Source organism: Micromys minutus (genome assembly GCF_963924665.1).
Source record: "Micromys minutus genome assembly, chromosome: 9".
Classification (NCBI taxonomy): domain Eukaryota; kingdom Metazoa; phylum Chordata; class Mammalia; order Rodentia; family Muridae; genus Micromys; species Micromys minutus.
In genome coordinates, this window is record NC_137978.1 from 27894811 (window position 1) to 27920124 (window position 25314).

General features: G+C 40.3%; 1 protein-coding gene across 3 annotated transcripts in view; it reads right to left on the reverse strand.

Moving 5' to 3' along the window:
- The window catches only part of ZFYVE9 (zinc finger FYVE-type containing 9), a 132373-nt gene extending 109041 nt beyond the window's left edge, over positions 1-23332 (reverse strand). For 2 of the 3 annotated variants that reach the window (XM_080921430.1, XM_080921428.1), the window contains exon 1: positions 22953-23332. The gene's annotated coding sequence lies outside the window, so the exon portion shown is untranslated. Of the gene's footprint in view, positions 1-22522; positions 22610-22952 lie in introns of those variants that run through there. The other variant, XM_080921429.1, reaches the window with a different exon arrangement.
- Between the last annotated feature and the right edge of the window lie 1982 nt (positions 23333-25314).

Genomic DNA, 25314 nt, shown 5'->3' on the forward strand with positions numbered 1-25314 from the left:
AGCCATCTTGCCAGGCCCGAAATAAATCCATCTTAAGAGCTAAAATACAAAACAAAAACAAAAACCTATTATTTTAAAGAAAGTATATATTTTTTAAATATTTATAAAATTTGAGATTAACTGATAAACTAAACTTTGAAAAGTCTATTTTCAAGTGAGTATATGTGTACGTTGTACACAGTAAAAGACAGTCCCCTCAGAAGCCAGAATAGTCAGGTTCCTGAGGAGTTGAAGTTATGGGTGGTTGTGAGTTACCTAAATATGAAAGCTGGGAACCAAATTAGGATCCTCTTCAAGTGTGGTATAAGATCTTTACCATTTCTCCAGCTCCTAAATTTATTTATTTTTATGTATATGTGTATTTATATCCCAAGTGCTGCATCCTCCCAGTGCCCCTGAGATCTCCCTTCCTCCCCCTTCCCTTCTCCTCCAGTAACCCATCCCCCAGCCCATCAAGTCTCTGTTAGATTAGGGGCATCCTCTCCCAATGATGCTGGACCAGGCAGCCCTGTTAGGGAACAAATACCAGAGTCGGGACACAGCTTTAGGGAGAGCCTCTGCTCCAGTTGATGGGGGACCCAATCTGCTGCAAATGTGCCGGGAGTCTCATTTCAGCCCATGTATGTTCTTTGGTTGGTGGCTCAATTTCTGAGAGCTCCCAGAGGTCCAGGTTAATTGACTGTGGGGTTCCCATCCCCTTCAGGGCCTTCAATCCTTCCCCCAACTCTTCCATAAGAGTCCCTGACCTCTGTCCAATGTTTGGCCATGGGTATCTGCGTCTGTTTCTGATAAAGCTGAATAAGGCCTCTCAGAGGACAGTTATGCTAAGCTCCTGTCTGCAAGTATAACAGAGTATCATTAATAATGTCAGCGATTGGTGCTTGCCTATGGGATGGGTTTCAAATTGGGACGGTTATTGGCTAGCCATTCCTTCAATCTCTGTTCCATTTTTGTCCCTGCATTTCTTTTAGACAAGACAAATTTTGGGTTAAAAGTTTTGTGGGTGGGTTGGTTCTCCATTGGGGGTCTTGCCTGGCTACAGGAGGTGGCTGTTTCAGATTCAATGTCCCCACTATTAGGCATCTCAGCTAAGGTCACACACATTGATTCCTGGTAACCTCCTCTACCTGGGGTCTCTGGGACTTCCTAAAGATCCCCCCTACTCCACCCCAACCCTTGACAGCTGCAGATTTCCATTCATTCTCCTGGCCCTCTGGGCCTCTCTCTACATCTAACCCTGATTCCCCTTCCCCTCCCTTCTCCCTCCCCTCTCCCACCCACTTTGCTCCCTCCCTCTGCCTCCTATGACTATTTTATTCCCCCTTCTAAGTGTGACTCAACATCCTCACTCGGGTCTTGTTTAATTTCTTTAGGTCTGTGGGGAATCATGGGTATTCTGTACTTTATGGCTAATAACCACTTATCAGTGAGTACACACCATTCATGTCTTTTGGGTCTAGGTTACCTCACTCAAGATGATATTTTCTAGTTCCATTCATTTGCCTGCAAAATTCATAATGTCCTTGTTTTTAATAGCTATGAAATATTCCACTGTGTAAATGAACCACATTTTTTTAATCCATTCAGTTAAAAGACATCTAGGTTGTTTCCAGTGTCTGGTTATTATGAATAAAGCTGCAATGAACATAGTTACATTACAGTTCATAACAGTAGCAAAATTACAGTCATGAAGTAGCAACAAAACAATTTTATGGTTGGGGAACTGTATTAAAGGATCAGAGCATTAGGAAGGTTGAGAACCACTGCACTATAGCAAAGTACATAAAACCTTTTTTTAACTGGGGCTGGACAGATGACTCAGTGGTTATGAGCACTTGCTGCTTCTTAGAGGACCTAAATTTATTTCCCAGAACCCATGTCATATGACTCACAACTACCTATAACTCTGGCTTTCTCTTCTGGCCTCCTCAGGCACCTGCACACATGTGGTATGCCCCCCTTCACACCTTATCTCCAATCTATTAGAACTGTTCCAGTCAATGTTGTCAATACTATCCAAATACTGAATGTAACAATTTTTTCTTCTTTTGTTTTTTGTTTTTCAAGACAAACGTTTCCTTTAAAAATTTGTTGGTCTGTTTGGTTTTTGAGATGGGATCTTTCTATGTAGCCCAACCGGCCTGGTATTTGCCATGAAGCTCAGAACGGCCTTCACTCATGGCAATCCTATTTCAGCCTCCCTACCAGTAAGACACTAGCATGTATCTGTGCTCTCCAGCCTAACAGACACTTTAAAGTCTCATCTACCATATCTAGATAGTATAGAACTGACCACTTCTTTCCAAAAATTCTCCTTTGCTTCTACAAAACCTGCTTACTTCTCTGCCTCCCTCCCTCCCCACCTCTCAGCTGAGGACTGACTCTAGAACAAGGCCTCCACGACTGAACTGCAACCCCAGTCCCTTTTCACTCTTGAGGAATGGTTTAACTAACTTACAGGCAGATCTTAAACTTACAATCTGGTAATCTAAATAAAAATGGCCCCCACAGACTCATATATTTGCAGGTACTATTTGAGAAGGACTAGGAGATATGGCTCCGTTGGAGTAGGTCTGCCTTGTTAGAGGGAATGTGTTACTGGGCATGGGGGCTGAAGTTTCAAAACCCCATGCCAGGCCCAGTTACACACACTTCAGCCTGTGGATCAGGATGTAGCTCTCAGCTACTGCTTCAGTGTGCCACGAATATCCATCATGCTCCCTGCCATGATGATAAAGGACTAAGCCTCTGAAACTGTTAAGCAAGCACCCAATTAAATGCTTTCTTTTATAAGAATTGCTTTGGCTATGGTGACTCTTCACAGCAATTAAACAGTGACTGAGACATGAGTCTTCTGCCCCAACCTCTCATGTAGCTGACAGGTCTATACCACTCTATTTCTTAACTGTGACTGTATACAGTGTCACGTTCTCTCATAGACCCTCTGCTCTCTTCATCTTCTCATTAGATGACCTCATCTACTATAGCTTTAATTATTTCCCTTAAACCAGTCTACCCTCCTAAAACTTCACAGTATCTTATACATCCCTTTTCAACTTAATCATGTCACTTTATTCTCAAATGATCTAGGCCTAGACAAACACACACACACACACACACACACACACACACACACACACGTACACACACCAAAGGCTGCCCTCTGGCTTCCATACACTTGTACATATGTACCTGAGCACATGAAAAGGTACACATACACAACCATCACTAATTCTTGTCTGTTTCTATGTATATTGTTATTTTGTTGTAGGGCTGAGGTATAGCTCAAAGGTAGACTACATGCCCTGGGATGGATTACCAGCAATGAAGGAAAAAACAGGACTCTTCTACCACTAACAAAAAAATAGATAAAAGGGCTTTTCTGGTTGGCAAGCCCATTCAACAACAGAATAAGGGTTTCCCAGGGTGCCAGTGCACATATACTGCAGAATAACAACCTTGTAGTTGAATCTCATTATAAAATAATTATGGTAAAACCCTTCACATAATGCAAATTTATATAACTATCCATGGACTCAATGCTTGGGTATCTATGCATTATAAGCATAAATCTAAGTATTGGAAATGTAATGTCAAGTAAATAGGAAAAACAATGACCACCCTTGTAAGGGCCATTTAATGGGTAGAAAATGGAAAATAAACAGATGAGTAGTTAAAATATTTCCCATTCTACAGAAAAAAAGAAAGGGGATTGGGAGTTACAATTTTAGATGGGTAGCCAAGTGACATTTAGCAATTGGGTAAGAATAACATTTGTGTCAATACATGAATGTCTGGAAACCCTGTGAATATCTGGGAATGGGATCTCCAACACAAGAAACTGCAAGGACAAAAAACAGTAGGGAAGAGAGGAGCAGATGAGAGGGAAGACTTTATTGAAGAGTCAAATTAGGCCATCTACATATTATTTTCTACAATATTTAATACAATAAAATTTCAACATAAAAGAATGTTGACATTTGGTCTAGAATTTTCTACTGAAGACTCTAATCTGCAATACAAACTTACTTTGTCATTGTTTTTCACACTGATTTATGATAGATTTCAAATTTTCCTTAATTAAGGGCTACACTAAATGTAAATGACCCATCTTCACTTTCATTGCTGAACTAGTCCCAAATTTCACACAGAAAACACTTTAGGCTTCAGGAAACGACAAAATGCACTGTGGCAATGCAAACAGGAACTTGTGACTTCTCCCAAGAACCTGAGGGAAATGTTCCCAATCCTAAATTCATTTACCTAAAATGAGCTAACTACACGGTTTTGTAAGAGTTGGGTATTGTGGCATATGTTTTCTAATCCTAGCACTTGGGATATAGATGTAGATAGGTCAGGTGTTCAAGGACAATCTCAGCTACACAGCAAGTTCAAGATCAGCCAAAACTAAACAAAAGCCTGTTTCAAAAACAACTATTAAAAACAAAACAAAACAAAAAAGCTGGGTAGTGGTGGTCCAGGCCTTTAACCCAGTACTTGAGAGGCAGAGGCAAAATGCCCGTATGTGTGAAGCAAAATTTATAAATGATCGGTTTGATAAATTCAATTTATCAAATTAAATTTAAACAGAGTTTAAATAAATTCAACAGAGTTTAACATAGGTTGTTGACTTTACAAAAATTATAAGATAAAACAATCCTCAGTGAACTAAAAAGCATCACACAATATAAAGAGTTTAGATTACAGTTAAAGTACAGCCTACAGTCTCCTAGGAAAACTACTTTTGCTAACATTATGTCTAATAAGAACACTATAACAAAATGCCTTGATATTTCCATTTTAGGGCACACAAAAGTGCAAAACCAAGGACAGGTACAACTGCTTGTACATAAGTACAACTCAGGCAGGCGATACCAGAGCATCTAGAAGTCATATCCTTCACTGCCTCTTCACTAAGTGCAACTAAGAAGCGAGTAGAGGGATCTTTTTCCTTAACTGATGAAGCAATATAATTATTAACTTTAATAAATTTTAACTCTTGAATAGTGTTCTTATATTATTTCAGGAACAGTGGTGCCTAATAGCAGCAATCCCGGCTATTCAGAGGGCCAAAGTAAAAGGATCATAAAAGGCCTGCCTATCCAAAATGAGTTCAAAGTCAGTCCGAGCAACTTAGTGAACTATGATCTCAGAGTAAAACACTTAAAAAGAGAGGTGTAATAAAGCTCAGTGGTAAAGTGCTTGCCTAGCATATGAAAGGTCCTAGGTTCAATCATAAGCACTAAAAGGGAAAAAAAGTGTGTGTGTGTGTGTGTGTGTGTGTGTGTGTGTGTGTGTGTGTGCGCGCGCGCGTGCGCACGCATTGCTGATCAATGGAATACTTGAATACTTCATCTTAACCAACATTCCCTAAGCACTTACTAAGTACTATGTGCCAGACCACATCTGAAATACCTGCTTTCAGTTCCAAGTAGAAAACTCATGTCACACTGATAAGCATATTCAAGAAAAAGTGTAAAAATGAGAGTATCAAGAAAAAGTTTTAGTTATTAAATACAAAAGCAACTTAGGAAAACCAGGCAATCATTCTAACATTAGTGTCTAACGGTTGCTTAGTACTTACATATGGAGGTATGTCACTTGTATTAATCTTCATGGAAGAACTTGCCAATTACTAGTAGATATACAGTCACATGCCTCCAACTGCATTCTCTTCAGGATATCCTACTTTTAAGAGGAGGCCATGCTTCTTCAGGGTGGCCCCAGCACATGACTGATTGATGGTGTGGCCATTTCTTATAATAGAAAACCCCTCTAAAGGCAGTCTGTGATCCCATCATCACTTTACTTGGTTAATGGAAAAGAGATCTACATGACACTTCTAAGCTCTCCCTGACAAGTCTACCACCTCTCAAATCCTTTTCTCTGGAGTCTTCCCTCCCGCACAAACTTCTCATAGTCCTAATTCTGTCTCAGTAGCTACTTCCTAAAAGACTAGAAACGGACCCAGCTGATAGCAAACAAGGACTGAGAAAACAGAAGGTAAAATGGGGCTTGTAAACAGATCACTTACAATCCTACTGGCAATGAGAACCTCATGCTATGGACAGTCTTTGTCACAAGCTAGTGGTCCAAGCAATAACACTTTCAGAGATGTGACTTCAGAGAATGTTCCCAGAAAGGAATTCTCTGACTGGTGTAAAGAATGAAAAGTCTGAAAAGTGTGAGTTACAAAAACAATGGAATGAACTTGGCTATTCTGTTGCAGTGACTCCCCAGAGAGAGCCACTAACAAATGACTTAAAACTAAGAACTGTTTGGTAGCACACCAAGATCCCTATCACTACAGTGGGAAAACAGAAATACACAGAGTGAACCCTTGGCAATTAAGACCATTGTTTGAAAGACAACTAAATGTTAACCATGGACAAATATGTTATGTGAAGGTCAGGACCTTAGCTTAGAAAAACAGAAGCCTGAAATATGGAGTAGATATACCTAAGACAGTGACCCTTGAGGACAGTCATTCTTCTTTGAACCCTCCAAATCTACAGGAACGAGTTAACTGTCCCTGGGGTATATGATTTCACATAGAAGAGGGTAGGGGCTCATCGACCCTTAACCTTAGAGTCCACTTCCTCCCTCCTATGCCTCCCAGCAACAGTACCGCTCCATAGTCTCAAGAGGTACTAGAGTACAGAGTATAAAAGCAGGAGAACTCTATGCAGCTATGAAACAGTCATCCTTGCTGGGGTGAGACCTTCAGGTGGCCTCAGGGGTCACTCATGCTTTATAAGTCAAACAAACTCACTGGTTCAGCAAATAGACTCCTGTTTCTCACTGGGATTTTATAAGGAAGTAGACATTTGTTTACATAATTTGTTTATATCTCCCCAGAGAAGGCATTCTCACATTAGTCTTCCTCCTCCAAGCTAATATGTTTTCCCCTCTAGGTCTGCTCTCATTTCCACCTCTGGCTGCCATGATAGTAGTTAATACTACCTCTAAGAAGGATATGTTGAGCCTGAAAGAAGAAAATAGAATATATATTCCAAAAGCACTGCAAAGACTATCAAGTACAAACCAGCAGAATGCAGGGTATTTGTGGGACTATGTTTTTAATACCACTAATCAGGAAACAGAAACATTAGCCTGAAGTATGGAGGAGAGGGTGGAGTGCAGGGGAGACACTGTCTCAAGATTCAGGAATTAACTGTGACACAGACCTAAGTGATGGTATAACCTTGTGGTTAGGATGACTCTTGGAAGCCTGGAATGGCAGAGTGGAGAAGAAAATGAGAAAATAAGGTTAATAGAATGGATATATTATGGAAGGTCATACCCATTCACCAAGGCCATCAAGAACACAATTAAAGAGGCAATGACATCACTAACAAGTTAGATGGTCTGTTTCTTCTAATACATGATGTCAGGGTCTGGCTCACTGATAAGAACAGGAACAAGGGCACTGAAGCAATAGCAACCAGGTGGCAACAGTCTTTCATAATGACTGACAGGTGGGTAACACTAATAAGCTAAATCCTCAGGGACCTGTGCAGATAGTTAATGGGACAGTGCCAGTAGGAGAAAAGTAGAGTCAATCTCAGTGCTGCTAAATAGATACGCAAGTTAGAGGCTGAGTGTAACTGCCTCAGTAAAGATCCGGTAGTCCCTAGCCAATTCCTAGACCTGAGCTAGTTGTCAGATCAGATCCACTGATTTATATATATCCTTGCTGAAGAAATAAACTTAGAATCTATTTGCCTGTGACATCAATGGCATGTCAATGGCATGGCCATGGCCAACATACTAAGACAGAAGTTGGTACCAGAGACTGGGATATTGCTGTGATAGGCCTGACCATGCTTTTATTTGGAAGAATGTGGATTTTGGGACTTAGGATTTGGAAAGCAGGGGAATGCTTTACATTGGGCTTAATGAGCTATCCTACTAAGAATATGGACGATTTTGTTGTTGAGAGTAATTTGAACTGTGCTGACCTGGCCCAAGATGCTTCAGAGGAGAATTTCAGTATGTGCAGTAAAAACTGTTTTTGTGGTATTCTGGTGAAGAATGTGGCTACTTTTTGCTCTTGTCTGAAGAATCTGCCTGCTCTTCACCTAAGGCTAAGGTGAAGAGACTCAGATTAATTGCATTGACAAAGGAAGTCTCAGAAATGGCCATCCTAGAGTTCTCTGGTTAAGTTTCATAAAAAGCATTTTTTAAAAGTGTAGCAAGCTGAGAAAGGAAAAATATAAAATATATGGTTCAAGTATTAAAGGGGTACCAGGAAGTGAAATGGAGCTGAATCCTGTGTTCAAAGAGATAACAAATTAAGAGTGGACTTTGGGGCAAAATCCTACACACCTTTAATCCCAGGAGATAAAGCAAAGCAGATCTCTGAGTTCAAGGCCAGCCTGAAACTGAGCAAGTACTAGGTGAAGAAATGTTTAAATCCAGGAATGGTGGTACACTTTTAATCCCAGGAGACAGACACGAAGAGTTCTGAGTTCAAAGTCTATCTACTAAGCAAGATCCAGGACAGCCAAGCTTAGACTATGAGGGAGATAGAAAAGATGCAGAATTTGGAGTTTGCCCTGCTGGCTTCCTGTCTTGCTTTGGGGATTACAGTAAAGTGATTGAATGAATCTCAGAAGAGACCTTGAACTTTGGACTTTAACACTGTTAAGACTGCTCTAGACTATGGGGGCTTTGAAAGTTGGTCTGAATATTTTTTATAATGCTATGTTTAAGTATGACCCCCCAGAGACTCATATGGGGGTCAGGGAGTGCAATGTGACTACTTGTATATGCTTGGCGCAAGGGAGTGGCACTATTGGAAGGTGTGGCCCTGTTGGAGTAGGTGTAGCCTTGTTGGAGTCGGTGTTTCACTGTGGCTGTGGGCTTTAAGACACTCATCCTAGTTGCCTGGAAGTCAGTATTCTGCTAGCAGCTTTCAAATGAAGATGTAGAACTCTCAGCTCTTCCTGAACCATACCTGTCTGGATGCTGCCATGTTCCTGCCTTGAGGATTATGGACTGAACTTCTGAACCTGTAAGTCAGACCCAAGTAAATATTGTCCTTATTAAAAAAAAGACAAAAAACAAAAAACCAAAACCAAAAAACCCCATATATCTTGTTAAGTCATCTTTATTTATAATACCTAGTACAATATAAATGATTGATCTGTGTCTTAGAAAAGAAATCTACACATACTCAATGCAAACACATTTTTTTCTGAATATTTTCCATGGATAGTCAGTTCAATCTGTGCATGTAGAATTCACAGATACATGGGGTGACACTATTCAGGGCTCTATCATTTCAGTAAAATTGTAGGAGTCCAGTGTCAGGATCACACCAATGCTCCCCCTCCAAATCAAATCGCTACTGCTTACACTCCCCTACAAATATTAGTGGACTTCTTCAGATTCTAAAGGCAACTAAAGGATAGTGCTGTGGCTGATATGGTAACACGACAGGTTACAGCTTTGGTTGGAAAAGAGCTCTGCAGAATTCCAGGCTTTACTGTAAGCAGTCCCCAAGCCACTGGTTCTCAACCTTCCTAACTGAGACTCCTTAACACAGTCCCTCATGTTGTCCCTATGTATGTCCCCAACCATAAAATTATTTTTGTTGTTACTTCATAACTGTAATTTTGCTACTGTTATGGGTTGTAAATATCTGTATTTTCCAATGGTCTTATGGAACTCCAGTGAAAGTGTTGTTTGACTCCCCTACCAAGGGTCGGGAACCACAGGTTGAGAACCACAACTAGGCTGTCAAATACACATGGAGAAATAATAATAATGAATTGATAGACTCATAATGCAAGGGATGGAGTTCTATAGGAAAGCCACGTTACCAGTACAACAGCTCCTGGCATCCTGGTAAGAAAGAACGCTTGATCATTGAACACCATGTGTTCAAAACTTTTCATAATGAGCTAAGTTTACATTTGAGCTCAGCAGCAACCCACTCTAAGATAGAAACAGTAATACTAAAGACTGAAATAAAACATAACCAAAAGACACAAGCTACACAAGCAGGCAGCCAAGACTTCCCTGACAGACACCATTATTCAAGCACTTCCTCAGCTCACATCTACAGTTGTTTAGAGACCCTATAGAATCAACACAAGGAGAAGAAAACAAAACAAAATAAAAACTAAAGAACAATATATGAATGCAAGCTGAGGACAAAAGTAGATTCAGTATAGCCAAACGGAAGGGTGACCTTAATACTGGAATAGAAAACTTCTCTAACTCCCTACAGGAGCTTTAAATGATGCATGTGCTTATGAAATTCTGTAGAAAGAAAAGCAGGATAAGAACACATACTTATAGGGAACAGCAAGTAGACTGGCCAACTGGTCAGAGAGGTTTAAAGAGAAACCCTTTAAGAAAAAGGAACAATTGAATGACCTTAAAGAACTGATCACAGAGCATGAAAATCTGTTTCCTGTGTTATGCTCACCAGAAAGCATCTAGTTTTTGCAGAAGAGCCACTGAACCACCAAATGTACAAAATTATTCAACTGGCATATGCCACCTCAGAACTGGCATGACAAAGACATAAATGAATAGGTCACTATGGCATAAATAGAGATGGGGAAAGAGAAAAAAGTATGGGTCATTTACCACACCCAATTCTAAATATTGCCAAGCTCCCGATATAGCACTAAACCTGAATCAACAAGCTATTAGGTGGCAGGCTGACTACCCTATCTCAGAAGGGCCGGTGTCTCAGTTTGGTTTCCACTGCTTGAAGACAGTTTGTTTTACCTTACAGCTTACAGTTTCATCATGTAAGGAAGTCAGGGCAGAAATCTGGAAGCAGAAACTGAGGCAGAGACAATGCAGAAAAACTTTCTGGCTTGCTCCCATGGTTTTATCAGCCTGCTTTCTTATATAATCCACAACCACCTGTCCAGGGACATACCACCTAAGGTAGGCTGGGCCCTCCCACATCAATCATTAATCAATAAAATGCCCTCAGATCTGTCAGTCTGGGAAATATACTTTCTTAATTAAGGTTCTCTCTTCCTAGATGACTCTAGCTTGTGTCTAGATGACAACAATAACAATAACAATAACCATGACAGCCTGTGATTGAATCTCACAGGAACACAATTATTTCTGGTATGGTTTGCCTTTCCCAACAGTAAGAGCCCAAACTAACACCACTCCATAGGGCTTGCATAGTACCTACTCTGGTTTGAATATCTTCTAAGTATGCTCCCAAAAGCTCCACGTGGTAAAATTTAATCCCCATTAAAAGTAATTGGGGAGCAGAAACTTAGGAGGCAGAGGCTGAAGCAGAGAAATCCCTGTGAGTTCAAGGTCAGCTTGGTCTACACAGAAAGTTCTAGGATACCCAGAGCTGCACAGTAAGACCCTGCCTCAATACAAAACAAAATCGTAACTCAGGAAAGAGAGAGTCCCATACTAGCAGAGTACTGGATGTCCTACTGAAAGCACAGCTGAAATACCAGCTCGGAAGTAAGAACATGTAAGATCCTTTAGAACAATGGCCCTCAACCCTCCTAATGCTGCAATTCTTTAATACAGTTCCTCATGCTGTGGTGACCCCAAAATAAGATTATTTTGTTGCTACCTGTAATTTTGTTACTGTTATGAATTGTAATGTAAATATTTGATATACATCTCTGTCAAGGGGTCATTTATTCCCCAAAGGGGATGCAACCTACAGGTTAGGAACCACTCACTGCTCTAGTACAAGGTAAGTAAACTAATTCAGAACTGTATCCCATTAGTAGAATCACATGGACTCAGAAACAGGTGAAGGAAGAAGTACTCCCAGTGATCCACTAGAAGACTTGGTGCTTTTCATTCATGCTATGCTGAGTTCCACAGAATTAGAGTCTCCTGCCAAAAGTGGCATTCTTTCCTTGCTAGGAGACTGTGCTAGTTATTTTTTAGTAAACTTGACACAAACTAGAGTCATCTAAGAAGAAAATAACTTCAATTTAAAACATGCCCCCAACAGACTAGCCAGCCCATGGGCAAGTCTGAGGAGCTTTTCTTGATTGATGATTAGTGTGGAAGGCCATTCTGTTAAGGGCAGTGTCATCTCTGGGCAAGTAGCCCTGGAGTGTGTAAGAAGGCAAACTGAGCAAGCCAGGAGCAAGCCAGTAAACACCATTCCTTCATGGTCTCTGTTTGACTCTATTTCCTGCCTTAACTTCCTTCAGTGATGGACTATAAGCAGTAAACTAAATAAACTCCTTTATCCCCATTAGTTTTGATCAGTGTTTTATCACAACAACAGAAAGCAAACTAAGAGACACAGGAAAGATTGCAATTAACTACAATTTACAACTGGGACTCTCTTTATTCAGGACTCAAAGGAAGAGTAACAATCTCTGCAGTTGTACTTAATCCTCAATTCAGTCGGAAGTACAGCTACAGTTACATAATAGAAACAAGAAGAGGGTGTCACAGAACTTAGATATTCAGTAAAGTGACAACTGTATAATCTCTCCTGCCTAATTTTATTTATAAATTCACAAATGTAGCAACTCCTACCTGAGAGGGTATCGCTCTCTGACCCCACAAAAATAAAAGTTTGAGTCATACTACTAAAAAGCAGCCAAGACTAGGAAAAACGAGAGCTGAGAGTAAGGACTATTTATTTGGACTGAACAGCAGAGAAGGCAAGGAAGATTATTATAGACCAAGATCAGTTACAGCAATGGGGGCTAAAACCTATCTCAAATACTTTCTTCTACCTTTCCCACTAAGAGTCCATGGATGCTAGGGTTGCTACTCTCAGGCAGTGTTTACATACACAAATCAGCATTTACTTGGATCTTCTTTCAAAAAGACAACTGCCAAGCAGGGACAAGTAGACTAGTTTAGTTACCATCCTCCAGCAGCAGGTTTCAATCTCACCTACCCAATCAAGGCTATACTTGTCAAGGGTAATTCCTAAACAGTGCCTAAACATGATGAGGGTAATAAAATCTGTCCCCTGCTTCGTACTGTAATATTCTAGCTGGCAATCTGTGTGAAAGACAGGTCCTTCCCCTTTCCTTTCACAATCCTCTCTACCCTCCTGCTCCTAATTTCTTTTTATACTACCAAATCCACTCCAGTGCCTGCTTTTTAAAGAAATTTATTACACACAGTGAGAATTTGGAATTATGGTTTCTTTGAACACACATAAATATTATAATACACTTTGTTTTAATCCCAGGTGTAGGGATATGAGACTGCTTCAGACTCTGCAGCATCTATGATTTGCCTTCTGCTCTAGCGGAGGTGTGGTTTCTGCAGTGTTTGGGACTCTTCAGGGGCTATATAAATGCTAGGGTCCAGAGAGGCAGGGTGGGCAGTTGTTGGTTGTGGTTTGTTAGTAGTCACATTCAAAATAAAAAGCAAAGGGGAAGAAACTAAAGTCAAGGAGCATGCTCTTCCCCCACCCCTGTGCTCTCCCCCCACCACTTACATCTATCTTTCTTCCTCTCCTATCTAGTGATAAGGGGTGAAACCTGGGGAGGGGGAGAGGGTGGATAAAGGATGGGAAAAAAGAATCCAAAAAGTACCAAAGACTGGCTACAATTACATAGGTGGATCATCTCATAACTCACTGAAGTATTTCTGCTAGTCCTATTTTATATGTGGGAAAGCTCTGGCACTGAAAACTGTTAACCTGCCCAATAACACACCACAGAATTAATATAACGAAGTACAATTTCTGAGCCTGTGTTTTATATTACCATGCTAGGAGATGAGATATTATCTTGACATCTTTAGAGTTTAAAAGAGTAGTGATTTATTTGCATAGTTCCAGAAAACAAAAGGATGTACACTAGAGAAAAGATGTTTTGCTAAAGGAAAATTTCCTAGTACTGAGCAATAAACAATAAAATGAATTCCCTAAAGAAGTAATAAGAGCTTATCAACTTCGAGTTAAAATATTCATGAATATTGTGACAAGGAGGCTTTATAAAAACAGATAAAAGTTGACCTGGGTCAGTGAAAGGTATATTAACACCTCTCACTTTGGAGCTATTATGAATAATGTTAGGAATGTTTGTGTACAGATTGTTATGTGCACATATACTTTCATTTCCTTTGGGATATGTATAGGAATGGAATTGCTGGGTCAAACTGTAACACTGTTTAACCTTCGGAGGAACCTCCTGGTTGTCCCACAGCCAGACAAGTTTGATAACGTGGCTAAACAACTTTCAGTTCATCGCCACTCCTGTCTCTGAAATACTGATGTGTCTTACAGATCTGTACCTGATCAATACAGAATGCTGTAAACCAAAACTTACATGATTAGAGAACATTTCCTTATTCCTAAGGAATATACTTAGGCAGTCCTGGCCTGGGATAATTTATTTCCAAAGTCAATATTCAATTAACCAAGGCATCTAAAAAGCTAACAAGAAAAGAAAAAGTTAACTTTCCAGTTTCCCAAACCATTGCCTATTTATTTCTATCAATGTTAGTCTAAAACATTAAGAGTGGGAAGGCTATATAAATCTTGTTATAGAAATACATTTCATCCTTTTCAAATGCAGTACATGCCCTCCTTTTCTTTATAAACAAACTTTGCACACCTGTAACAAGGACATATTTCAATTACTAAATTTTCATATTATAAGCAAATGAAAACTTTCATTAATGCAAGTTTGCTACTGAGTGGCCTATTTTCATACAAGACAACTCTAGATGCATTTTTCTCAAACATATACACTGTCATAGACAAAAGCAGAAGAAAGAAGATATGAGCTAGAGACAGAAGAGGCCTCAGCCACAAATGAATACTCATAGTTGAGGTTTTCATTCAGATATATATACTGCTTTATCAATTTTAAGAAAAAATTATAAAATATAATACAAATTACAATTCCTGTTTTGAACTTGCATATTTCTGAGTCACCACAGCTGCCTACCACTCCCAATTCTTTACTTCCCCTACATCATTTCCTCTCCATAGCCTTGAGTCAGGTCACTTAACACCATCTTTCACTCCATTCACCTTTATGTTTTTTATTGGTTATTTTATTTATTTACATTTCAAATGTTGTTCCCGTTCTTGGTTTTTCCTCTGCAAACCCCCTCTCCCACCCTTTTCCCCTTTGCCTCTATGAGGGTGCTCCCACCCCCACCCACCCCAATTCCTACCTCACCACTCTATTGTCCCCTTTAAACTAGGGTATCAAGCTTTCACAGGACCAAAGGGCCTCCCCTCCCATTGATGCTAGATAAGGCCATCCTCTGCTACATTTCCAGCTGGAGTCATGGGTCCTTCAATGTGAACTCTTTGGTTGGTGGTTTAGTCCCTGGGATCTGTGGGTGGTCAGTTTAGTTGATATTGTTGCTCTTCCTATGGGGTTGCAATCCCTCTGAGCTCTCCTTCTCCTCTTTCACTGGAGTCCCAGACTCAGTCCAATGGTTGACCATGGGTATCTGCATCTGTAATGGTCAGGTGCTACCACAGCCTCTCAGGGACATCTATACCAAGTTCCTATCAGCAAGCACTTCTTGGTATCAGCAATTATGTCTGCAGGTGAGTATCAGGGTTTGGTGTCTGCAGGTGGAATGGATCCTTAGGTGAGGTGGTCTCTAGATGGCCTTTCCTTCTGTCTCTGCTCCTTTTTTTTTTTTTTTTTTTGTCTCTGCATTTCCTTTAGATAGGAACAATTCTGGGTTAAGCTGGAAACAACCCAGATGTCCCTTAATGGAAGAATAGATACAGAAAATGTGGTACATTTACACAATAGAGTATTATTCAGCTATTAAAAACAATGACTTCATAAGATTTGCAAGCAAATCGATGGAACTAGAAAATATCATCCTGAGTAAGGTAACCCAAACAGAAAAGAATGCACATGGTATGCACTCACTGATAAGTGGATATTAGCCCAAATGCTCAGAATACCCACATACAACTCACAGAACATATGAAGCTTAAGAAGAAGGAAAACCAAAGTGTAGATGCTTCAGTCCTACTTAGAAGGGGGAACAAAATAATCATGGGAAGTAGAAGGAGGGAGGGACCTGAGAGGGAGAGAGAAGGAGGAAAAAAAAGAGGGGGCAGGATCGGGTATGGGAAGAGACACAGAGACGTACAGAGGATCAGAAAATTTAATAGAAATATGAGGCAGTGGGGGACGGGGAACTGGGGGTAGCCACATGCCAGGGAAGCAAAAAGTTCCCAGGACCCAACAGGGATGACATTAGCCAAAATATTCAACAAAGGGGAGCTACAACCTGTAAAAACCATATCCAGTGGATAGACATGGTCCCCAGCTGAGGAATGAGGCCACCCATTCATTCATCTTTAGAAATACTACTCACCATCAGAAATAGAGTATTTAATGTGGGAAGGGCCTTGTTATCTAGTCTACAACTAATTTCCAGAACAGACACTGAGACTTACCAAGTTATTATACTTTTCTAGTAACTGAAAGACATGTATCTATTCAATATGAAATATGAAATTCCAAAAATACATATTTCTAGTTTTTATATGTATATATGTCAGTATATTTCAAAGGCAAATACCCATTTATATTACTATGGATAATTTTTAGGTAAAAGACATAGACACAAAATTAAAATGGTATTTAATTCCAAAGTCAAAAATATATGTGTCTGAATCATAAAATACGAGTTTAGGCTTACAAAAACCAGTAAACTCTCTAAGACTCGGTCCCCTTGGATGAAAATAATGCTACAGATATTCTAAGGTCATTCTAATAATTAGAAATGAAATACAATAATACACCTAACAAAAAGATAGTACACTGCAAGAAAATCCTATATAAGATGGAAAACTTCACAAATTTGTTATTTTGGAAGAATTAAATATAGAGCCAGGAATGAGTGATAATCAGGTTGTAACTAAATTGTGAAAAGCGAGTTTAAAAAATCTTAATCTCTGGCCTAAGATGTTGTTCAGTTGGTAGAGTGCTTGCCTAACATACGCAAACCCCTGGCCTTAATTCCTAACCCTGTGTGAGCTAGGTGTCATGGAAAGCCCATGCCTGTAATACCAGTACTTGGAAGATATAGGCAAGAAGATCAGAAGTTCAAGGTTATCTTCAGCTACATTCTGAGTCCAAGGCTATGTGAGACCCTGTCTCAAAAACAAAATAAAACCAAAAAAAGGATGGTGAGATAGATCAGTGAATAAAATCACCTGCTGCCAAGCCTGAAGACCTGAGTTACTGGGACCTACACAACATAAAGAGAACCAACTCCTACAAGCTGGTCTTTGACCTCTGAACATGCACCATGGCACACTGTAAAAAAATGTGTTAAAGTAATGTAAATTTTAGCATAGACTATTATGCTATGAATACAATATTACTAATAACATAAAAATGATATAATAAAAATTAGTGAAAACACACTTTTACTCTTTATTTTAATAAAACAAACACTAGCAGAAAAAAAATACATTAGCCATGAAAAGTTAGATAAGAACCAGACGATATTACACACAAAAATACCTGTCTGTGCCTATGTTAGTGGCTCATACCAATAATCCTACCTCTCCTGAGGCTGAAGAAGGATCGGGAGTTCAAAACCATACTACACTAACCACAGTGTGAGACCCTATCCTTCCCACCCACCCACCCCCAAAAAAATTTTTAATGCTTTTCATGAGTCCTTCCAAAAAGACTCTAGAAATGCTATTGTTTGTAACTTTACATGGAACCTTTGGCCTTCAAAGCAACTAAAAAGCAGTACTAGCCTTTTCACTCAGTTCAAGTTCTGCAACAGTGTTCTAAAGTGCTCACACCCAGGGCCTTGCACATACTGGAAATGCACTATACCACTGAGCTACCTCTCTAGCCCTTAGCTTCTTAAAATAGGGACGCGATATGTAGACCTAGACGACACTGAACTCATGATCCTCCTGCATCAGCCTAGGATTACGGGCTTGTGTCATCTTACCAAACTCCCCAAAAGTAATCTTACAATGGAAAAAAGAGTATGTATGATATATAATAAAAATTCCAAACTTGTACTTTGATACTGAAAAATGGTGCCCTGCAGTATTTCTTAACTCGTTTTAACAAAACTTTAAAAATATCAGCCAAATCTTTATTGTTAAACTATGCCCCCAAAAAAACTCATAGAAAAGTTTTAATACCTTGAATGCAGAATAAAATATAGAGTTATATTCTAAACATAATACTAAAGAACAATGACTAATAGGTTTTGTTTTGTTTGGTTTAAGACAGTGTCCCATTATGTATCCCAGACTGTCATTCAATTCCAACAATTTTCCTGCCTCATCCTCTCAAATGCTAGGATTACAGGCATCCACCACTACCTCTAGCAATTATTCTATACTTATATAAAAGTATATATCATAGTTAGGTAATAGCAATCATTAAAAATCTATCAGACCTGGGTACTTAAAATGTTAACATACGTATGGACTCTAAATTATTAGAAACGTTTTAGCAGAGTTAAAGGAAAATCAAACCTAGGGCTTACAACTACCTTTTGTTAATAAGTGTTCTGTAAACTAGGCATGCTGGTGCTTTCCTGTACAAGCGCTTTGGAGGCTGAAGCAAGTGAATCCCTGAGGTTTGAGCTACATAGTGAGTTCCAGGCCAACACCAGCTACAGTATAACAAACAAAAATTTAAAAAAAAATATATATATATATATGGTGCTTCTATTCCACCCCCACTACCACCCAATATGATTAACCAGATCCACTTAATGATCTCACTAAAAGTATACAGCTTTTATCCTCAAGCCAAAAACATTTCTTATCATCAAAAAAATCTCACAATTTGTCTCCAAGTAAAAGCTTCAACAATTTACCTAATGACTGTAAACAAGTTATGAATAGAAAATAAAGCCTTACCCTTCCACCTTACACTTACTCAGGTGGTTATAATCAAAAGGCAGATAACGAGAGTTAGTAAGGCTGTGATGAAATTAGAACCTCCACACACTTGCTGGTGAGAACATAGAATGCTGCACAGCCAGGCTGTTCCTCAAAAGGTTAAACTGACTGAACAAGTCCACTCCTATATGTATCCCAAAGGCAATGAAAGTATGCAGGCATATAACAATTTGCATAAGAATTTTCCTAACATTATTTACAACAGCCAAAACAACTATACCCAAATTTCTGAATGAATAAATGAAATGTGGTATATACCTATACAACAGAATATGATTAAGCAACAGTAAGAATTAAGTTATAGATTCATTATTATTGTCCTGAAAACATTATTATACTACTATAAACTAATCACATCATATGATTCTATTACATTAAGTATTTTATTAAATAAAATTTGTGATAAAGTATGAGACATTCTATTAACTACATAATCAAAATACTAATTCTGTGAACTTGTCTCATCCTTAATTTGATCTTTGCAATCGGTCATGCTAGCTTTATTTCTTAACAGAAAACTGAGTAACTAATAATGTTTACACTTTCTCAAAATTCAAATATATTTTCCATTTCTAGAGTAATGCTTTTTTATATATGAAACAAGGTCCGATTTACATATTATATCACTTAATCTTCCCGATAATCCCATAAAATGTATACTATTAGCTTCATTTTATAGGATAAATTGGGACTTAAAAGAGTGTAAGACTGTTACTTAAAAGAACAGACTGTTCAAGGTTATAAGACATAAACATACATACATATGTATATAAGTTATAAGAACTCTAATTCTTATAACTTGGGACTGGAGACATGGCTCAGTGAGCAGATGGCTCACTGGCTGCTCTTCCAGAGGTCCTGAGTTCAATTCCCAGCAGTTACTTGGTGACTCACAACCATCTGTAATGGGATCTGATGCCCTCTTCTCTCATGCAGGCATCCATAAAGCAGTCATATAGATAAGTAAATCTTAAAAAATAAACAAAGAACTTTGATTCTCATCACTACAGAGTATTAGGAAAAGTGTGTTTTGAGTAATATTCTTCGGTTCTAAAGTACATGAAGTATTTTTGTTCAACATCTACACCTCAGAATTTTCCAAGGATAATAAGTACATACCAAGAATGTCACTCTATATACTAATTCACACACCGAAGGCCAAATATACAAGAATGAAGTATAAGTAAAGACCAATGTAAAACTGAAGTAAATTAACAAATATATCCTAGGCATATGGAATATTAGTTTAACTAAAGATGAGATGAAAAATATATGCACATTACAATAAAAATTTTCCCATCAATTTTTCTTTTAAATCCAAATGTAGAACTAGCTAAAAGAAGGAAAGAGCAAAGGCAAGCTTTAAATCACACAGACTATACAAGATCTGTTTTTTTTAATTTCCTCCCCTACTCCCCAAAAAGTGTCTATGATCACTTGCACCTCATACTTTCTACTTCCCTGGGAGGGCTACTATTACCACAAAAAGTGTAAGAAGCTCAGAACCTAAGTAGCTCATTGCTCTTCACATCTGACTCCATACTCTGTTCCACAGCATGCAATGCAATCAGTAATCATAAAACACTTAAATGTCACCCCTGGAAACAAAAGGACTGAAATCTAGGCAATTATCTTTTAATCAAGCTTTGTACCTTGCAACCACCAGTCTGTGGCCAGCACATAAGAGGAGCCAAATAAACTTCAGTGAATGGAATAAAAGTAGCAGCTTAGCAACAGAAAACAGAATGAGTTTATCCCTACTTATTCATTTGTTCTCTCTTCACTAAGGAGTTAATATAAAACCAGTACTTCCCAGGCAACACATGCTACAATCTCTTTAAAGAAAACATTGAATCAGGAATTGGAAAATAAAGGAACACTGCATATATTTTTTTCCTCAATTCTGAGAATTAAAGGGGAGGGGGGTGTCTTGCACATTCTAAGCAAGTCCTCTTCCAGAGTGACCTCCCATCCCTTACAGATGCCCTTGAAGGACAAGGTCCTGGATGAGAAACAGAAACCCTAGGCAGAGATCTAGCTCATTTTACTCAGTTACAACACTTTTCTGACCCTGCCTTGTAACAGTTAATTAAGCTTGTCCTGCTTCCACAATTAGCTAATTGCTAGCAGAAGCCTTGGTCATTTTTTTTTATTTCCCAGAACACCTAAGACAGAACCTGATATTACTATCATCTAAAATTATATTTAAAAATTTATACAATACTTTTTTGTATGCTGCTTTCTAAAAGCCTTCCAAATTAAGTATAATACCTAACTGCATTTTACAGACAATAATGAAGTTTATTCATTGCCAAGATGAATAACCAGATATTTTCTTTAACATTCTCACGTCAGGCTCACCGTGTTTGTTGACTGAAACAGCTGTTTTTCTATCTGCATTACAAAACCATTATCTGTTGCTATGAAAACAATCTGTAAGCCACTTAAGAGAGAGAGGACACTTTTATCCACCTAAGCAAATCTCTTTTAACTTTGATCAGTGATGTTCAAATTTAGTAGTAGTAAGAATCAGGAAGGTTGATAAAAAATCAAGATCTTTGAGTTACAGTTATACCTACAATTCCAATTTAAGGGACCAGAGATTGAATGTTTTAATCAGTACCCCCAACTAATCTTAATATTGGTCTTTAGAGACACACTGAAAAAAAATCGACTTTTAAAATCCAAGTCAAGCCAATGTTTTAGTTAAAAATGCTTACACAAAGGCAAGGATACAACACTCATACAACGGGTCCTCAAAATTCTTCAATATGATCAGGAGACTTCCACACTCTGTAGGAAGTTAAGCCAGGAGTCTTATGCATATGAACTGATGGCTCTAACTCTGGTAACGTATTTTAAAAATTTTAAACAAATGCCTGGCTATAAAGTGGACCAGTCAGACATTCTCAATCTAATACCAAAAAATGATAATTTTAAAAGTCTCTATCTGTACACTCTCACTGTAAACTTTGACCATCAAAAGATACTATGACATTACCAGTAATCTCTCTCCAGTTATTAAGTACCTATTGAAAGCCAATAAAGTACCTTTCTGCGTATCCAGATTTTCTATGTATACATATTTTCATGCATTGAAGTTCTGAATGTACATAAGTCCTATATAATAAGAAAAATAAGAATAACCTATAATCACATTTATCATAAACAAGAAGCACTCCAATATCTGACGTGTAATATCAAACCACAATCACTAACTTTTCTTACATCATTACCAGAACAAAACAAATCACTCTTCTTGTACAAGTGAATTTATATCCCATTTTCGGCATGTCCTTGCTATTAGGATAATTAGTTCGATTTAAAAATCTCGCCACCCGTTCCCTATTTGCGTGGAACATTTTTGTACCAAGAACTGAGGCATTTAAAAAACAAAAACAAAAAAACTGTGAGTGCTTAGCTAGGAAACTTAGCATGGCAAAGATGGGAGGGGGCTTTCTCCAAGGCAGACCTCGCTCAGAGACAAGACGGAACATAAGGAAGAAAGGATGAGCTAGCGGCAGGTGATGAAATTTCACCTTAAAAAAGGGACGCAAAAGGCTGTGTCTCCAGCAAGAGAGGCGTGAATGCTACTCCCGGAGTATCGGGGCTCCGAGTGCCCCGCACTCTCTGCACCTCAATACTTACCACTCCCCACCCAGGGGGTGGCTCCGCAGGACTCAGTACGCCGCGCAGGCGAGCCAAAGCTGTTTGCAAACAAGCGTCCCCTGCCTCCCTCCGGGATGTGCACGCAGGGCCCTGGGAAGGAAGGCACGCTCGGCCCCGCCCGGGACAAACGCGAAGGACACCGGTGCGGCCGCCAGCCCGGTCTTCACGTACCCGGCCTCGCCGGAACCCAGGCCCGGCTAAAGGCTTCCCAGCGGCGCGGGGCCTAGTCGCCCCCCGCACGCCTTCAGTCTCCCGGGGGACCCACGGAGAAAGGGCCGAGGCCCCAGAGCTCCCGGGTGCCAGGCGGCCGCAGTGGCACGACGCTCGGTCCGCCCGGCCCGATAGCTGGCGCCAGGATCCCTGGGCGGCGCAAGCAGGCGAGCCCCGGACCGCGGCGCGCCACACTCACCGCCTCTCCATGGCCCGGGGGTCGTCCCTCAGCCGAGCGCCTCCTCCACAGCAGGGCTCCGCCGCGAAGCCTCGCGCTCCTGAGGGCGCTGCGGTCTCAGCGGCCGGGGCGGAGGCCCAGCGCCCCCTCCAGCCACCTCAGCCACGCGGGTCCTGGGGAGCGCGGCCGAGGGCGGCCGGGGGCGCAGCTTACGGCGGGACGACCGAGGCGCTGCGGGCGGACGGGCTCGGCGAAGCCTCGGGCGCCGCGGTGGCCGCTCCAGCCTCCCGCGCCGCTGGGCCACAGCGCCCCCTGGACCCCACGTCCCGCTAAGGCGCCGGGACTGCGGCGGCCGCACCGGGCACGAGCGGCAGGGAACGCGAGGCAGCGCGGCCTGGGGGTGGCGGGGCCCCGTGCGCCCTGCGCCGCCCGCCCGCAGCCCGCGGCCCGCCCTTGCCGCGGCTTCCCGGGAGCCGGAAGCTGTCGGCTCCCCCCACCCACCCCCCGTCAGACCCCAGCACCTTTCTCTTCCCTCCAGAAGGTATGTGAATGCTTTCGTCACGTGAGGGAATCTCGGTTCATTTCTCGTGGAGACAGGGGGTCCCTTTTAATCCCCTCAGTGCGTCAGTATGAAAGGAGAGTGACCCAGGACAAATCTGTTTTTTTTTTTTTTTTTTCTTTTCCTAAGCACATGCACAATACCTTCCCAAAACAGATAAAGGAATAATCTTTGACCTCAACTTTTTTGGAGCTACTGTGCAGATTCACTACAGAAATTTGCTACAGAATCCCTTAACCCCTAACCTTCCCCACAGAATTGGGGGGAGGGGTACAAAACAAAACAAACCCCCCCCCCCAAAAAAAAAAAAAAAACGCTGACCAAGAGAAGAGAATAACCAACGGGTTGTCCTGAAATTGATAAACAACTTAAAGGTAAGAAAAGAATCGTCCTTTTTCTGACTTAACCCTGGCCACCACCTCTACCATTTATGTGCCAACCACCCCTTACCAAATCCTAGGTAAGACTCTGAAAGGAGGAAATTGTGGTTATATTAAAGGCTACACAATCATTTTGTTTACAAATGCCTCCTGTTTGATCTTGCCCAGACTCTAGGATGCTAACATATAGTCACAACCAAAAACAAAAGACTATCAGTATCTGAAGGGAAATAGGAAAAAGGGGGAAAAAATGTTTAAATCCCCTGGTCCCTCACATTCCCAAACACAGTGTTTGTTTGTTTGGTTGGTTGGTTTTGTTTCTGGGTGCTATATGGGAACAAGCAAGGACTTTGGTGTCAGGCAGATCCTGATACCACTGGTTCCAGTTACATCATGTAGACTTTTATGACCCTGGCAAGTTATGTAATATTTTTGAACCTCTGTTTTCTCCTGCCTGCCTAGCTGGTGGTGAAGGTTAGAAATGGGAGGACTGGCCTACAGTTCCAATTTTTGTTAATTCCAGAACACCCTAACACTTAGTCATTCTTAATCTGGAGATTGTACCCATCTGTGTTTGTCCCACCTCACTCCCCCACTCCGTGTGTGTGTGTGTGTGTGTGTGTGTGTGTGTGTGTGTGTGTGTGTGTGTGTTCCTATCAAAAGGTCATTCTTATCATTCCTGGTTTAGGTGAAATTTCCCTGACTTTCACTGGTGCATTTATGTAACATCCTCCACTGAAGAAGAGATCCTAACATACTAGGTCCTTTCACATTCTACTGCACAGCAGATATCGAAACAAAGCCAGTACATTTTTCGGCATGAAAATATTATAAGCAATCTTGCCTTACCTTAGGTTTTGGCTTAATAGTAAGAAGACATGAGAAAATTACATAAGGACTCCAGGAACTGTTCAAGTAATAATTGAGCAGCCACCCAGAGAAAATAGAACCTAGCAGTTCTTTTCTCATCAATGAAAGCTGTTCCTGTACAGTCCCAAGTCTGCCTTTGCCACATACTTCTGAGTCACATTACAAAAAAAAAAAAAAAAAAAAAAAAAACACTATCCCTTTTTGTAATGACAGAAATGGGCTCAGAAGGAAACGGTGACTCATCCTCACAACATCTCTATGAATTCAATACCTCGGTACCACCAAAGGACATCCAACCTGAAGAAAAGCTGCAAGTAGACCCTATAACCATAGGGTCTCCTATCTGATAACAGTCTTCTCTGAAGTATTAAAACATTGTGAGAGTGAATTGCTAATGATAACATTTGCTATTTAGAATGGGGCCCTTTAATTTAGATCAGTTTGGCAGCCTGACATTGGCACTGTCCTTTCCAAGCCTAGCTCACTGCCACTGCAGAAAACCTACATTTGTTTGTGAATAATCATGACGTCTAGGGTGTAGCTACAGCGTGAAGATGATTCATTTGTTCCCAGG